The sequence below is a fragment of the Pteropus alecto genome, unplaced genomic scaffold, assembly GCF_000325575.1.
Source record: "Pteropus alecto unplaced genomic scaffold, ASM32557v1 scaffold61, whole genome shotgun sequence".
NCBI classification, from domain to species: domain Eukaryota; kingdom Metazoa; phylum Chordata; class Mammalia; order Chiroptera; family Pteropodidae; genus Pteropus; species Pteropus alecto.
This window is the reverse complement of record NW_006434835.1, coordinates 15022587-15038421: the sequence shown is the minus strand read 5'-3', so window position 1 is coordinate 15038421 and position 15835 is coordinate 15022587. Positions and strand designations below refer to the sequence as shown.

The following is a 15835-nucleotide window of genomic DNA, read 5'->3' as shown; positions in this document are numbered from 1 at the left end:
GAGCAAACGTATGGTGACTCAGAAGGTGCACTGGCCAGGAGATGAAACTTAGATTAGAACCTAATTATTGTGTAGATGGTTCCTAACAAATATGAGTAAAAGACTGATTTTCAGTGCAGTTAATGAACATGTGGTTTAAGATGATGCAAAGGGCTGGGTAGCCATCTGTAGAAAAAACTCGAAGAGGCTAAAGGGGGTGGTAAGGATCACGTCTCAAATAAGAGAGGAGCCAATGCTTGCACCCAGGCCTGCTGCCCAAATGGTGTTTTCTTAGCTGCCTAAAGTCTTGAGCCTTTCACTGGGTTTTGGGGTACGGTGGTGGGGGGAGTGAAGTGGGGGGTTTAAGTCCCAAACCTTTGTTCCAACTCTCAGTTCTAGCATCCTGCATGCCTCTGCTTCTGCTCTCTGTTCACTGCCTTCCAGCTCACCTGTCCATGGATGCGACAGGCCCAGCTCCTGAAAGGTACTCACATGTATGACTCCTGCCCTCTGTTCCAAGTAGATCCCAAGTCATCAAGTCCTGCTGAGGCGCCTCAGGCTGCCCCAGGCTTCCCCAGGACCTTTCCAGACCTGGCCTAGACCTGCCATCTCATGCCTTAGTTTATCTTTTTGAATCTTTTCTCTTCCCTCTCCTTGAGAGCCTGCACCTTCCAAGTCCCTCGCTAAGGCAACTCTTCTGCCTGTGTCTTTGCTCCCAAGTGGCCTCACTAGCGAAGGCCCTGCCCTCTTCTCTTAGATTGCCCCATCCTCTCTCTCTCAGAGGCCTGGCTGGGGTTCTATTCCTTGGGGAGGCCTTCCTTGGGCTCCCCGTCCCCACCCCTGTCTTCTTGGGCAGCATGGATACAGTAGACCAAGCATGGGTTCGGGGGTGGTGGTGGTAGTTGTGCAGATATGCCTGCATTTGAATTCTGTTGCTGCTCCTGTCTAGGTTGTGACCTCAGACGGGTCATGCCTTATTCTCTGCACCTATAAAATGAAAAGAATTCTAACCTACATGGTTGTTAATGGATTGTATTAAAACACACGAGACATCTGAAAAAGTGCTTGGCACACATCAAATGATCAATAGCTATCACTTTCCTTCGTCTGATACTAAGTACACTGACCCACTGGACACTGCAGGTGCTGCCTTTTCAGGCCCCTCCACCTCAGGCAAAGGTGGCCAGCCGAGCTCCACTGGCCTGGCCCTTCCTGGACTCATAGGCCCTTTCTGGACTCATAGGCGAGACAGAATTGGAGGAACCTGGTACTGCCAGGGCAAGCCCCATGCCCAGTGCCAGGTGGCTCAGAGTCACCCCATTGGAGTCTCCCTAGGGCCAGTGAAAGCTGCTCAGGTTTGGGGCCTGGGATTCATCTCCCCTGCAGGCACATGAAGGGCCACCTTCAGAGATCAGAGAGTGGGGTCTAGAGCACTGAGTCAAACCTCTGCCCCTACTGCGGACTTTACATCACAGGAAAAACTGCTTCTGGGGGTGGAGGATGGCCAGCTCACAGACCTCACCGTCCCCCCACCCCCGACCAAGTACATGCACACTCCTTCCTGGTGACTAACTGCTCTCTGCATGAGGCAGATTTTTTAAGCTTCTGAAACACCAGGGTCTTGCCTCGGCCTTCTCTCAGCACAAAGAGGCTGGTTTGCCCAAGACTATGGAGAGTCAGCTCAGAACACATTAGCCTTCACGGGAGATACCCACGCATAGCCAGGTAGACCGAGGGCGGTTTCTCTATAGACCAAGAAGAATCTGCTCCATTCATTCATCAGATATTTATAGAGCACCTACTACGTGCCAGACATATAGGCCCTGGGGATACAGCAAAGAAGGACAAAGTGCTCATCCTCAGGAAGCTTGCATTTTAGTGCAGGAGATAGACAATAAATGATTGTGTAATGGCAGGGGGTAGTAAATGCTCAGGGGAAAAATTCCCGTGAAGGTTTAGAGAGTGAATCATCTGGGGAGGGTGCTGTGTGAGCTCTTCAGTGTCTCTGCTCCTACTGAGCAGTAACTGGCAGCTTTTTAGGTGAACAAAGAAAAAATTATAAGCAACAGGAATTCGCTCTGGTAGGTAGGTCTTCAATTGAGGACAAACTTTTTTGCCCTAGCTGTTTGACTCCCTGGGTCATGTCCCACCGCTGCCAGCCACCGGGGTCAGCCTCTCCCAGCAGCTAATCCAGCCTCAAACTAATTCTTTGGCCATTTTTCCCAGTGACAAAGTTTAAAGTCCCTCTCTCACATCCAGTCCCAGAAGGTGGTTTTCCGTCTGGAGCAAGAAAAGAATATTCTGGAAATTACACCCTTTCCACGGCTTTCTTCCACACCAACCAGACAGAAGGCTGGGTAGCCCACGTTTGCTGCCCCAGGGTATTCCCCAAACCGCCTCAAATCTCCTATGCCACCTCCACAGCTTCCCCACCCTCACAAGGGAGTCCACCAGGTTTCTGAAATTACATCAGTTTAAATTCAGCATGGCACTCTTTGGGGAAGTGGCTGCGCTGCCCGGCACTCAGTAATGCAGTTCCTCAAATCTCCACGCCCCTCTCTCAAGGAACTAGCCACTTCTCATTGTCACAATTCATTGGACACGTGTGCAATTGCTGATGCAAGTCTGTGAGCTCCTTGAGGTTAAGGCCAGGTCTGTTTTGCTCACCATAGACTCCACCAAACCCCGCCCAATGTTTGGCAGAAAGTGGAAGCTTAACTGCTGTCAAATGTGCAAGTAAAATACACCCATGATACAAGTATGTTGGTAATACACATCCACCAACCTAAGGAAACATGAAAAAAGGTCTGGCAGAGTAGCAGACCTTAAACCTTAGCTCCCTTATAAATAAACAATGTATTTCTTATAAATAAGCCCGACCAAGAATTTTTCCCGGTGTGTAAATTTAAGAGGTCTTATAAAGGTATAAAAAATGGCAACAACTTTAATTGTAAAGAAAAAAAATTAACGCGTGCGCGCGCGTACACACACAGACGCACACACTCACACACATACTCACTCACACACTCACTCACTCACACACTCTCGAGTAACTCGGGCACCTTGACTGGATGTTCTCCGTAAGACCCGCTCTGGACTCAGAAGGAAAGCGAAACTGAGCTCAACCAATCAGAAGTCAGTATTTCTAAGGCCCCGCCCCCACATGAATGACAGACAGTACGTTCCGCCCCTAGCCCAGCGCCACCTGGAGGTAGAGGAGTGCAAATGCTGCGCCTGTGGAGAGAGTTCTCTGCCAGTCGGAGGCGGCTCACCTGGCGGAGTCGGAGGGCGCGTGGAGATGAGGCTCCGCATCCCGCATCGGTCAGACCGAATAGGGGCCACTGTGGGGTCGTGCAGGGCGGAGACGCTGAGGAGCTGTCAACATCGATTTTTAACCTGTTTGCTCAAGTGAGTTTTCCCACAACTTTCCTCTAATTTCTGTTGTAAATTATCCTTGTTTGACCAGAAGAATGGGTCTGATGAGGAAAAGTAGCTCAGAAAAGTGACACAGTAGTGTTTTTAAATGCTTCAATAGCAACTCTTTGGGGCCCAACCCAAACTCCATTAAACAGATGAGATGTGGAGAGGGGGTAGCACCCTTTCCCTGGTCCCCAGTCACTGGGACGGGGTCGGACGGGGGGCGGGGGTGCAAGGGCTGCTTTCCACCTCCAGCTAGTGGCCCAGAGGTACAAGGAAGAGCCCAGGCTGCTGGCGTTGCACCCAGACCGCCAAGTCTGACAGCCAAGGTGTCTTCAGCTCCCCGCTTTCTGAATAGGCCTGACCATCAACCTTGCTCTACCTCACCTGGTCAGGGCACAGAACTGAAATAATCATTATTCAATTCATGGTCTTTGTTCCTATTTGGAAAAAGGCCTGAAGAGTATCCTCTCTGGGGACACTGAAGACCTGCTTGGCTCAAGGTGGATTTTTCCTTTGTGTCACTCAAAGGCCCTCAATAAGGCCCTCGGTTGCTGCCTGCCTGCCTCTGTAGAAGTGGTTTGTTCAGGAGGAGGGGTCCGGTTAGGCTGGGGTGGCAGGAGAGCAGCCTGACATCTGGAAAGTCCAGGTGTTTTTGGCACTCCCAATATGTGGAAGGTGGAGGAGGGGAGAATGTAGGGAAGGTAAATTTTCATTTTTTTGAACACCTACTATGTGCCAAGTACCAGGTTAGATTTGTGACCAGGACAGCAGATTCCTCACAAGAGCCCAAGAAATATGGTTTTAAAAATATATTACATATCATTTGGATGTCACGTATTAATTTTATACAAAGGAGAATCTCCCCTTAGGTTCTTTATCTACCACCTGGCCCTCCTTCTCATCAGTGGCCAAAAAATCAGTGGGAGTCAGGGGGGTATAGAACGGAAAGGCCGAGGTATGCCACCAAAATCATCTGAGAAGGGAGATAAGATTCTGGTCTGATTAGCACCAGAGGAATTGTGAGAACTAGAAATACAGGTCCAGGCCTCTCCCTGGCGGGTGAAGAAGAAACTCGAGTTTTCTGAAAAAAACTAGCTCTGGAAACTGTGAGGTGATGTGCCTGGTCAGGGGGGAAATAGACAGGGCGACTCCATGGGCCTTGCTCGGGGCTGGCTGCTGGGAAGGGAAGGTCTATTCTATGTTAGCCTACAAATTAGGAAATCAGCTGAGTCAGGGCTCAGGGGGTTGTGGGGAGCCACTTTGCTTAAGACCACCATGGTGGTGAGAGAGGACTTGCTTCTCAGGCACCCAAATTAGTCCTGGCAGAGCCAGCAGCCACTCCAGGAGCTAAGTCATGTTCTTTCTACCAGTCACTGAGTGAGAGGCCCCAAACCCTGGAATCCCTGAGTGTTGAGGTAAAGTAACTTGTGCTGGGGGTAAACCGAGGAGTCTCTGGTATAGCTGTACACCCAGCCTCTATTTTCCCTCTTAATTCCAACTTCCTCCTAGTTTCCTTGTCCTCAAGAACATGTGAACCCCGGTTTTGGTAAGGAAAATTGGCTCCCATGCTCCAAGTCCCCCCCAACAAGCCTTTCTTTCTCTACTGTTCTCCTGCCCTGTTCATGGCCCCCAATATCTCAGGGCTACATGTCACATCCAGCCCCTGATAATTCATTATTGTGGAATGAAAGGCTTGGTCTCTAAGTAAAGAAATTTCAAGATGTCTGGGGGCAGGTGGGTTTTCTGAGTGCTTCTTAGATGCTGTGATCCTGGGATACTGTGGGGGAGGATACTGCAAGGACAGGGTTAGAGTTGGACCTGTCCGGAGACAGAGCTGTGAACCCAAATGTCCATATGCTGCATGGCAACAGGTGAGCAGAGAAGCCTGGGTCCACTGCCTCAGCCATTCTCATGGGCACGGAGGAGCCCTGGCCCCTCTGGGGAACTCCACGTGGGCACAGAGTGGAGCTGGGCGTCCAGGTCTGGTCCCACTCAGCCACTGACTTGCCAAGAGACCTCTCTCTGTGCCTCAGTGGCATCATCCTTAAAATTAGCACAACAGTAGCTGTGACTTCAGGTTTGTGATTAGGACCTAATGAGAGCTCAGTTTGAAAGACCATTGGAAACATTGTCATCTGGAGGGAATTGTCCTCATTCCTCTCTCTCCTTATGAGACATGGGATAGAGAGAAGTGGGGGAGGCAATTAATAGAAGTACTGTTAGCTGATGTTTGTAGAGTGCTTGCTACATGCCAGGCATTGTAATAGGCCCTCAGCATTATCTCAGTTAATTCTCCCAACGACCCAATGAATCAGGCAGGATCATCGCTCCGGAGAGTACTCACAAGCTCACAACGTCTGGTGAGTGGCCAGGCTGGCACTTGAATCCACATCTGCCTGAATTCCAACATAAGATCGGGGCAAGGGAAGCAGAGCCCCTGCCTTTATCCCAACACCATCCTGGGACTAAAGTTTCCTTGAGGGAGACTCTCCCCACCCCTCCTACCCCCACCCCGGCCTGAGGAAATGCCTTAGCTGGATGTCAACCTGAGTTTAGTGCTCGGCGCCAACTCACTGTGTGGACTTCAGCAACTTACTTAACTTCTCTGATCTTCTGTCCCTCTTTTGTTTAACAAGGGGTTTCACTCTCCAAGCCCCTGCCAGATCCTGGGCGGGGCGGGGGGGGGGGGCATTTCTATCATCCCTTGCCCTGATCTTATGTTGGAATAAAGGTGCAAAAGGAATCAGACCTGGAGTGGGGGCCAGGGCCCTAAAGTGGGCCTCAGGATTTCCTTAGCCTTTGAGCATCCCTATGTGTGTGGTCTGGATTCAACCACACCAGGAAGGTGGCAAGGAGCCTGTTACTAAGCCCATGTTTCATAAAACTAAGGCCCAGTGAGGAAAAAATGACTCCTCAGGGTCAAAGAGCAAGTTAGAGGCAGCTGGAATCCAGATCGCCCAACCCTTGGACCAGGCTGCCCTCAGTTCCCTAGGCTCAGGCCACAGAATGGAGCAGAGGGGGAAGATAAAAGGGGAGAGGGCTTTTCCGCAAGGCTGTGGTCCTTTCTAAAAGCCCTAAGAGTTCATTTCCTTGCCTTTACCAGCTTGCAGAGGCTGCCCACATTCCTTGGCTAGTGGCCCCTTTCTTTGTCTTCAAAGGCAGCAATGGCGGGTTTAGTCCTTTTCACGTCGCATTCCTCTGACACAACCTTTCTGCCTCCCTCCTCTACTTCTAAGGACCTTTGTGATTACATTAGACCCACCCAGATAGTCCAGGTTACCTCCCCATCTCTAGGTCGACTGATTAGCAACCTTAATTCCATCTGCAACTTTGATTCCCCTTGTCATGTGACCTAACAGGTTCAGGGATTAGGATGTGAATATTTTTAGGGGCTGTTATTCTGCATGTCCCTTGTCCCAACGGGACTTCCAAAAATAGTTACACCTGCACATCTGCCATGTGGACTGAGCTGTGATACCTGTGATTCTCTTATGAATCTCCCAAAATATCTGTCTCTAGCCCCAGCCTTGTCCCTTGGTTTCCCCTTCATTCCATTTGCTGCCTCCCTGACGCTTACCTTCTCAGCACCGCTCTGTGTTCCTCCCATAAGCGGACCCATTACCTCTGAGCCAGACAGACCCAAGCTGGAGGTGGGACAGGAAAACAGCCCAGGTTGCTGGCCAGGCTCAGCAGGGGAAGGGAGATCACTCTCTAGATGGGACAGGGAGCTGGTTGCTACTGGCTGCAGCAGCTCGGACGGTGCCAGTCCTGGAGTGTAGAAAGGGTTATGGAATTGGTTCCCGTCCTCCCATGCACTGAAAAGGTTCCTGTGCCTCAGTGACGAGTTGGTGTTGGAGATGGTGAAATAGAGATGGTGAGCCAGGTGTTGTCGGCTTGCATGGTTGGAGGAAGCAAACCTAGGGAGACGACTGAGTTGGGGTCTTCTGGGAACTGGTGGGGGCTCTGTCTACAGAAAGGGGGTGGAAGCCCTGAGTGTGTCCATGTCTCCCTGAGGAGCTGGGGACAGCTGGGATTTGGGTATCATCGCTTGTCTCCATTCTGTCTTCTTCCTCTTGCACCCTCCTGACAATGTCCTCTCAGGGGCCACCTGGGAGAGACTTAGGTCAAATCCAACCACCTTGTCTTTGCAGCTTCTCCGATGGCTTCTAAATGTTCAGACCCTTGTGTACTCCCCTCCCCTTGAGTGTGGGCTGGCCCTAGTGACTCGCTGTTCACGAAGCGAATAGGGCATAAGCGTTTGAGATTAGGTTATAAAAGTCTGCATCTTCGACCTTTCCCCAAACTCTCAGCATCTCCTGCTTACTCTCTCTGATGAAGCCAGCTGCCATTTTCTGAACTGCCCTATGGCGAGGCTCACATGTCTAGAAACTGAAGGCAGCCTCTGGCCAACAGCCAGCACTTAGGCGAAGCCCTCAGTCCAACAACCTGTAAGAAACTGAATCTTGACAACCACCACCACATGAATAAGCTTAGAAATATATCCTTCCCCATCAAACCTTGAGATGACTGTAGCCAGACACCTTGACTGCAGCATGTGAGAAACCCTGACCCATAGAACCCTACTAAGCCACCCACAGATTCCTGACACGCAGAAACTGTAAGATAATTGTTGTTTAAGCCACTGATATTCGTGTTAATTTGTTATGCAACAATAGATAACAAATATACTCCTTTCTCCTCAACCCCATCGCCTTGTCAATGCTAAGGCCCTTTGTCTTTGGCCTTCATTCTCTCATCTGGTTCTCCGTCTGCCTCCCTGAACCTCCTCCTCTTTCCTTTGCTGTCATTTCTTCCCACACCCAAATTGTGATCTACCCCAGCATCTCTGGTCTTCACACTCCTCAGAGAGCGAGCCCATCCATTCATAGCTTCCGCAGTGAGTCAGTACTGTGTCTATGGCAATATTCTTCCAGTCATTCCCCTCATTCCGCCAGCTCATCTGCGTGCAGTTCCATTTCTCCTCCAGCCCCTGACTATATATTTTATCTGGATGTTACTATAACAACCCAAATCAGTGAATACGTTTCTCCTCATCATCTCTGTTTTCCGTCAGCAATAGATGTTCCCGTTGAAAGGCGGCTGTGAGCTTCCCCATTTCTGCTGCTGCAGCTAAGCACGAATCTGGCCAAGCTGCCTCCCTCCGATTCAGACTCACCTTCCTTAAACGCAACTTTCAGATGTCAAACTGTCAATGACTCTCAAATCTCCATATTTCCCATTGAACCTGCCTGATGTTTCCCACAGATAGCCCCACGTGACTGTAGCAAATGGACCAGGGTTTGACTGCCAGTTCTACCACATTCTGCCTGTGTGCCCCGTGCAAGCTGGTTCACCTCCCTGGCCTCGGTTTTCTAATCAGAGGCTAAAAGCTGAAAACACCACAGATACCCTTCAACAGGTGAAGGTTACTTCAGTTTTCTGGCTTTGGTTACAAGTCTACCCCGAACCAGGTTCTACATTTGGTAGGATAGTGTGGATCACATGCCCATCCCCATTAGTGGTTGTAGGAGGTGACAATGGGACTGACAGATCCAGCCAGCACCCCATGGAATAGGGGCAGGGTTGTCTCCAAGGCAAGGGCGCTGGCCAAGCACATTACACTCCCCCCACCCCCAGTGGCAGCCTAGTACCCATGTGTACCTTTTTTCTCTGCGTAAGCGCTTTCAAAATGCACTTGCTGCCTGATAGTGGTGGATGCACAGCACTGCGAATGTACTAAATGCTACTAAATTGTACATTTTTATATGTATTTTTAAATATTTTTTTAATTTTTCAGTTACAGTTGGCATACAACATTATATTAGTTCAGGTGTACAACGTAGTGATTAGACATTTATATAACTTACGGCGCGATTACTCTGATAAAACTAGTACCCATCTGGCGCCATACATAGTTACTACAATATCATTGACTAAATTCCCTATGCTGTACTCTACATCCCCACGACCATTTTGTAACTATCAATTTGTACTTCTTAATCCCTTCCCCATTTTTACCCATCCTCCCAACGCCCCTCGCATCTGGAGACCATCAAAATGTCCTCTGTATCTATGAGTTTGTTTCTGTTTTATTCATTTATTTTGCTTTTTAGATTCCACATATGAGTGAAATCATATGGTATTTGTCTTTCTCTGACTTATTTCAATTAGCATAATACTCTCTAGGTCCATCCATGTTCTTGCAAATGGCAAGATTTCATTTTTTATGGCTGAGTAATACTCCATTGTATGTGTGTGCCACATCTGCTTTATCCATACATTTATCAATGGACACTTAGTTTGCTTCCATAGGTTGGCTAAATAATGCTGCAGTGAACATACGGGTGCGTCTATCTTTTTGAATTAGTGTTTTGGATTTCTTCAGATAAATACCCAGGAATGGAATTGCTGGGTTATAGGATAGTTCTATTTTTAATTTCTTTGAGGAATGATCTATTTTAGTATTACTGGGTAGGGAGATTGGAATTGGCACTAAATACAGCAGTGTGACTGTAAACAGGTCAGTTGGCCTCTTCTGAGCCTCACCTATAAAATAAGGCTAGATTGTATGACTCTTTAGAACAAATAAATAAATAAATAAATAAAATTAAATCTTGCCATTTGTGACACCAGAAGGGTTTAAGTGAAATAACTCAGAGAAAAATAAATGCTATATGATTTCACTTATATGTGGAATCTAAAAAAAAACCAAGATAAATGAACAAACAAAACAAAACAGACTCACACATACAAGAAACAAACTGGTAGAAGCCTGTTTTACAATAAAGAATTTGTCTGGTCTTTGTCCCTGCTTCCTAGAAGGGAGCTTCTAACCTTTGGAATGTTTTAAGTGATAGGAAGTCTTTGCTATTCATTTTGAGTCTTGAGGGTAAGTGTATTTATGCTAATGAGACCGTTCATTCTGGGTTCTAGATCGTTTCAGAATGGGGGCTGGCCATGCTGGAAACACCAATAATATGATTAGAGGATTGAGACTTTGAGCTCATCTTGACCTCTCAAACTTTAGAAAGGAAAGGGGGCATAAAAATTGAGTTTAACCGCATGACCAATGATTTAAGCAATCATTGCTATGCAATAAAACCCCAGTAAAAACTTTGGATACCTGAAATTTGGGTCAACTTCCTGACCGGTGACATATATCAATATGCCAGAAAAATGATGCATTCTGAGGACACAGAAGCTTTGTTTTGGGGACCCTCCCAGACCTAACCCTGTGTGTCTCTTAATTTCATTTGTCCTGATTTATATTCTTTATAGGACTGTAATACTAAATATAGTGCTTTCCTGAGTTCCGTGATTCAGTCTAACAAATTATCAAACCTTAGAGGGTAGTGGGAACCCCAAAATTTATAGACAGTTTGGCAGAAGTTCAGGAAACCTGAAAACCCTGGGGCTTGTGGAGAAAAAAACAAAGACTATTTTATCTGATACCCCAGCTTTTTTTATTTTTATTTTCCATTTTCATGAAATATCTTTTTTCCATCCTACTTTCAGTCTGTGTTTTTCTTTTGACCTGAAGTGAGTCTCTTGTAGGCAGCATATATAAGGGTCTTGTTTTCTTATTCATTCAGTCACTCTTTTGATTGGAGCTTTTAATCCATTTAATTGTTAATAGATATATAGTTATTGCCATTCTATTATTTTTAATCTTTTTTTCTCCACTTCTTCTTAAAGATGTCCCTTTTAACATCTGTTGTAATACTGGTTTGGTAGTGAACTCCTTTAGCTTTTTGTTGTCTTGGAAGCTTTTTAGCTGTCCTTCCATCCTAAATGATAGCTTTACTGGGTAATCTTGATTGTATGTTCTTGATTTTTGTCACTTTGAATACTTTGTGCCAATCCCTTCTAGCTTACAAAGTGTTTGTTGAGGAATCAACTGACAGTCTTATGGGAGCTCCCTTCTAGGTAACTAAGTGCTTTTCTTTTGCTGCTTTTAATATTCTCTGTCTTTAAATTTTGGCATTTTAATTATGTGTCTTGGTGTGAGCCTCTTTGAGTTCATCTTGTTTAGAACTCTCTGCTTCCTTTGCTTGTATGTCTATTTCCTTCACTAGGTTAGGAAAGTTTACCATTGTTATTTCTTCAAATAGGTTTTCAATTCCTTGCTCTCTCTTCTCCTGGTATTCCTATGATATAAATGTTGGTATGCTTGATGTTGTCTCAGAAGCCCCTTAAACTATCCTTTTTTTTGGATTCTTTTTCTTTTTGATGTTCCGATTGGGTGTTTTATGCTATTTTATCTTCCAAATTGCTGATTCGATCCTCCACTTCATCTAATCTACTGGGTCCTTCTAATGTAGTCTTCATTTCAGTTATTTTATTCTTCATTTCTGACTTTTTAAAATGTTTTCTATTTCCATTTTTGTTTCCTGTCTCTCTGTCAAAGTTCTCACTGAGATCATTGAGCATCCTTATAACCAGTGTTTGAACTCTACATCTAATAGACTGCTTGTCTCAATTTTGTTTAGTTCTTTTTCTGGAGTTTTGTTCTGTTCTTTTATTTGGGACATGTTTGTCTCATTTTGGCTGCCTACCTGTGTTTGGTAGAGCTGCTATATCTCCTGGTCTTGGTAGAGTGGCCTTATATACTAAGTGTCCTATGGGGCCCACTGGTGCAGTCTGCCTGGTCACCTGAGCTAGGTGCTTCAGATGTGTCCCTTGTGTGGGTTGTGTGTATTCTCTTGTTGTAGTTGATATTTGATTGCTTTTGGTATGTCAGTAGGAGAGGCTGACCCTTCAAAGCAGGATTCGCTTTAGTGGGGCGCTGGTGCCTGGGGAGTCTGCTCTTTGGGTATGCCATTTTGTGGAGGTGGTTAGGTGGTGCTCTGGTGTGATATGAAGCTGGCCACTGGGTGTGTTGGTTCTGGGACCTCTTGCAAGTGGTTCTGGCGCAGGTCATGGTCAGCTGCTGCCTGTGCCCTGCCTGGGGCCACTTGGTATGAGCTACGAAGTGATCTGTAGATGGTTGCCACTTGTGTTGGGCTTGGAGGTGCCTGGTAGAGTCTATAATTTTAATCACTCCAAAACACCAAATCTATGATGGTGGAGAAAAAATAGATTATCCACAAGAAAGGCCGACTTTGGAAGAGAGAAGGTAAAGAGCAAGCAGGGGTTGCCAGCACATGCTGCTGCTGGGGCGGCCAGGGCTCACTTCTCCACAAGAGAGCCAGGTCCTGATCCAGCTTCCTAGGAGAATCTCCTTGGTTCGTTGTCTTCCTTGGTTCATGGCTGTACCAGAGGGCCTGCAGGGAAGAAGTCTCCTTTAGTGAAGGCCAGCTTCCTATTGGTATGGTCATGGCTTCCTGGGAATTCCTTCAAAGGTTGAGCAACCAACCCCTGGGCCTGGGGATGAGCTCTACTCCTCTGCAGACAGACACAGACATGTAACAGGAGCAAGAAAAGGAACTTTGTGTTTTATAATATATTTAATAAATTTAATTTACAGTTGTACTACGCTCTATTTTTATGGTGACAAAATATATATAACATAAAATGTACCATTTTTAAGTGTATAGTTCAGGATCTGTGTAGCTGTAGAACTGAGTATCTGTATTTCTATCTATTTATCTGTCTATGATCAATTGACTATGTTGATCCATTTTAACCATTTTTAAGTGTGTAGTTCAGAGGTATTAAGGACATTCACATATTGTGCAACCAACACTATCATCCAGCTCTGAAACTTTTTAACTTCCCAAACTGAAACTCTGTACCCACTGACCACTAATTCCTTCTTCCTCCTTTCCCCAGTCCTTGGCAACCACTCTTCTTTGTCTCTGAATTTGACTACTCTAGTTAACTCATATAAGTGGAATCATACAATATTTGTTCTTCTGTGCTTGACTTATTTCACTAGCATAATGTCTTCAAGGCTCATCCATGTTGTAGTATGTGTCAGAATTTCTTCCTTTTTAAGGCCAAATAATATTCCATTATATGTATATGGCACATTTTATTTATCCACTCATCAGTTGATGAAAATCTGTGTGTCTTTACCTTTTGGCTCTTGTGAATAATGCTGTTATGAACACCTATGTACAAATGTTTATTCAAGTCTCTAATTTCAATTCTCTTGGGTATATACCTGGAAGTGGAAATGCTGGATCATACAGTAATTCTATGTTTAATTTTTGTGAGGAACCACCATACTATTTTCCACAGAACCTCTGTGTTTTTAAGTCACCGAGACTTATGGTTATTTGTTACCACAGGATAACCTAGCCTATCCTTACTGATACTGCCCTTCACCCCAGATGATCTAGGATCAATTAGGATTCTGGTCAGGACACAGTGAGGCAGATGCAAGTGAGGGAGGTGTAGGATCCCAAAGGCTAAATCAATCTGAGCTGGATCCAGTACGATGCACAGTGAGGAATGCCCAGTAGGGTTACCCAGCGCTGATATGCCACCTCTCAGGATTGCCTAGAGGGACCTCTTCATGCCAGAGATATCAGGGCCAGGCTCCGGAACCAACTTTGTAGCCACGGGGTTGCTTCTTACTGGACACAACCCTTCTAACATGGTCACCTTGGGCCTTTTGACCCCAGCAACACAAACATCCAAGGTCACACACATCACGGACCCCTGATGATTTAATCATAAATCATTTCTATTCTACTGAATAGAAACTTACATTGTCCATCTTGACCCTGAGAATGTCAGCTTGTTAAGAGCAACTATAATGTTTTAAAGGTATAGGCACTGATTTAAGAATCAGATGAACCAGGCTTTGAATCTTGGCTCTGCCACTTCCCAACTGCGTGGCTTTGACTAAACCTGTTTCTTCACCTGTAGAGTAAAGAATACAAAGTACCTCACACGGTTGGTAAGGACGAAGGGAAAAGTGCCAACTCCGGTGCCTGATGCACAGGAGACACTCGGTAAACAGTTGCTGCTATTTGGGGGCAGTATTACATAAGCTCTTGAGGAAGGGAGAGGAATGGCAGCCATTTTTCTAAACATGGTCCTACCCTTAGCCAAGCATTAAAGTGTTTGTGGATGTCCATCTTGATGTCAAAAGCAAAATTGCATGGGGCCTGCAATGCACATATTTATTTAACCAAGGTTTACTGAGAACCTACTATGTGCCAACTGCTGGACAACAGAGAAGACATATGTGGTCCCTGTCCTCATGAAAGGAACATGTTGATTCTCTGGAACTGGCCAGGTCAAGACCATGGTTAGGGCCTATCATCAGTGGCATGGTGTGACCACTTGAGTGAGGGTGACACTGAAAAAAGCCAGGACAGTGGTGTGGAGAGTGGTCTTGAGGTTCAGGATGTGGGACAGACTAAAGGACCTGGAAGCATTCATTAGAGGGCTTCCAGAAGGAAAACCTCTTGGATGAAGGTCAGCTCCATGTCCCAAAGAGTTAGGTAACTGTTCCTGTGACTTTGGAAGGGGAGAAGCTGGTGAGGTAAAAGGGAAAAGTAGCACTGTTTTCAGCAGTGAGGGCCTGCGTTCCCCTCTTCAGTTGCCCCTGCCTGCAGTGGGGTGGTGGGTGCCTGAGGAAGGGAGCACAGCATGTCGTGTGTCAGAGAGCGTAGGGCGCTTCCACGTAGCTGAAGTGCTGGGTGGAATGGGACTGCACGGGGTGGGAGATGGCTGGTGGAGGTGCAGGCAGAAGTGGGGAGTCAGGCCAGGGAGCCCAGCACCAAGCCCCAGAGGTGGCAGTTAGGAGAGCGATGAGCTGTCTCGTGAAGGTAGATGGAGTTGTCCCAAATCAGAAACCTGGAGGCCTGAGAACTCTATGGGAAATGAGAACAACCCCCACAGCAAAGGGGTGAGTAAGCGTGAGGTTGGAGTGTAGGTGTGCTCAGAATCAGAGCTGGAAGGGATCTTCTGTGTCATTCAGTTCAACCTCCAACCCCATGAAATCTTTCAGTCTTCCACTGCCCAACTAAGGGCACTCAACTCTACTTGGACACCTCAAGGTATGGGGAGCTCACTCTCTAGAAGGGGGCTCATCCTATAGAGGCGCTCAAGCCTCCAGTACGGCCTGGATGGGTCTGGCGCCCCGACCTTGGCCCTGTTGAGTGGGTTGGCCACCACTCGGCCCGCGGCACCTGGCGGGGGTGGCGGTGGGGTGGGGGTTGCTGTGCGGAAGGGCCGGCGTTGCTGTCCCCAGCCCCAGTGCTGAGGCAGGCAGAGTGCAGTGGGCTCTGGTGGAGGTCGGGAGAACTGCAGGGCGAAGGCCGCCGGGGGCTCCGCGGGCTGCCGGGGGGAGGCACTTGACACCGGCCCGGGGAGAGGAGGGGCCGCTGTCCCTGCGGCCAGTGCTGGATGCGGGGACCCAGCGCAGAGGCAGCGCCAGGTAGCGGAGCGCCCTGCGGGGGGAGGGCTGCAGCGAGGTCCCCGCCGGAGTGGCCAGGAGTGCGGCCGAGGCGGGTTGCCCAGGCCCAGCGCAGGGTCGGGG

At 47.4% G+C, this 15835-nt stretch overlaps 1 protein-coding gene across 3 annotated transcripts in view; it reads left to right on the top strand.

Moving 5' to 3' along the window:
- Positions 1-3252: 3252 nt before the first annotated feature.
- Positions 3253-15835, top strand: part of DNMT3A (DNA methyltransferase 3 alpha) — a 112728-nt gene continuing 100145 nt past the window's right edge. Inside the window, exon 1 of one of the 3 annotated variants that reach the window (XM_015588190.2) lies at positions 3253-3387. The gene's annotated coding sequence lies outside the window, so the exon portion shown is untranslated. Of the gene's footprint in view, positions 3388-15644; positions 15734-15835 lie in introns of those variants that run through there. The other 2 variants (XM_015588189.2, XM_015588191.2) reach the window with 2 other exon arrangements.